This window comes from Morone saxatilis, unplaced genomic scaffold, assembly GCF_004916995.1.
Source record: "Morone saxatilis isolate NCDOM2014 unplaced genomic scaffold, NCSU_SB_2.0 Contig7, whole genome shotgun sequence".
Taxonomy (NCBI): domain Eukaryota; kingdom Metazoa; phylum Chordata; class Actinopteri; family Moronidae; genus Morone; species Morone saxatilis.
In genome coordinates this window covers 18,161,431-18,163,168 of record NW_023340246.1, presented here as the reverse complement: position 1 = coordinate 18,163,168, position 1,738 = coordinate 18,161,431, and positions in this window count along the sequence as shown.

Here is a 1,738-nt window from a genome sequence, read left to right as displayed (position 1 = left end):
AGCAGCCACAAACACAGCAGTTTATCTGCCAGACTGTTTAAACAGGTTGAGGGCATCAGAGTGCCATAGAGGAATGAGGAGACTGCCACAGACCAGGAGACCTGCAGGTGTTCAGATACATGGACAGATATGTGCTCCTTGTAAAAGTTTGTACCTGCTGTTATTGCTTTTATAAACTGACATCAACACAACACCCTAAATGTTCAATAAATTAACATTAAAATAAAATGCCAGGAAATATGTTATTGGATTTGAGGATTTTGAAGGACATCCACCAGTGCCCAGGCGCCTCAGTGTTGCAGTCCATTTTAGGCCTCCAAACATCGCTCACCCTTCCCCCACCTTTGTGATCAGCCTTAAACGGACTGAGGGCTTCACAGCCTTTCAAACTGGAGATTATTACATGTTGATACCACATGAGGAAGCAAAGTACAGTGACCGACTTGCTGTTGTGTGAGAGCTGTTGTTGAAGGCGGGAGTGGGGATTGGAACTGTCCAAAAGACAAAACATGAGTTATTAAAAAGAGTCACTGTGAAAGGAGCCAACCTGAAAGTGCTTTGTGTTGGTGTGTTCTGGACCTAAATCCAGTCCAAATGCCCTTTGGAGCATAAAAAGATGTGAAAATTCTGTATAAAGAATATTGTTGGTTGCAACCCAGAGGAAAAATTTAAGACACACACCTTTAAATACACCTTTTATAATTAATTCATTTATACTTAATCAGTTACCTTATTAATCAGGTAGCCAAATGTATTTATGTGAAAGATTGCATTCTCTTTACTACGCTATATTACAGAAAAGATATATTCTGTGGATTTTTACTATATCCTACATTTATGTATATACATCACCTCTTATTTCTTAACTGTTTTATTAGTAGTATACAGTTGTATCAGTATGTCTGTATCTTACTTCTATCACAATCATTGTTAATTTTGGTTGCAGTATCTCTATTCACATTACATACATTTTACCTTTACATAAAAATCTGTCCTAAGGCCTCCAATAATGGGTTTTTTATTTTCAGTAATTACATAAACATGCTATTAAATTTTTTTTGACAATGCTAAGTTTAAAGAGTAAACAGTTATTTTTCTAAAATGGACCTTATTTTCCATGTTTAATGGTTAATTAAGGGTTTTAAATCGACCAAAACCAGAGTTGGAAGATTGTTTGAGTTCCTCTCCACTAAATGTTGTCAGACATTTAGAATAACAGTCTTAGCATATCGCTGGGGAAATACAAAGCATGTTTAGACGGGCGTTAAAATTGGCAGTGCACAATTGTCCAAGATGATTAACATTACAGCCAGTTTTGTGGCTGCCGGCTGCAGACCTCTCACTAAAAGATACCTGGACTAATTCCCAAGATTGTGTTGGCCCCATGAGTCACATGGGAAAATAGGATCCAGATAGGAGAAAGGACTGGTTACCTTTAATTTATTTTTCAAACAGATTTAAGGTTTAAGGTGCTTCAAATGACCTTTATCCAACAGACCTGTTGACTTGTCATAGTATAAAGGTCAGGTCTTACTAATAACATTGAAGATTCCAGTGTCCCGTTAAGTTATGGCAGTGTGAAGTGAGCCACTGTGCACAATAGGACCCTGGAAACTGAAGCAGCTGAATGGAAATGGAATTTATAATTCATTTGATCATCTTTACATCTTATCCTACTGCGATATGTACATCTAATTATTAAAGCATATGAAGTTTGTCCTTTAACTCCCAGCATAGA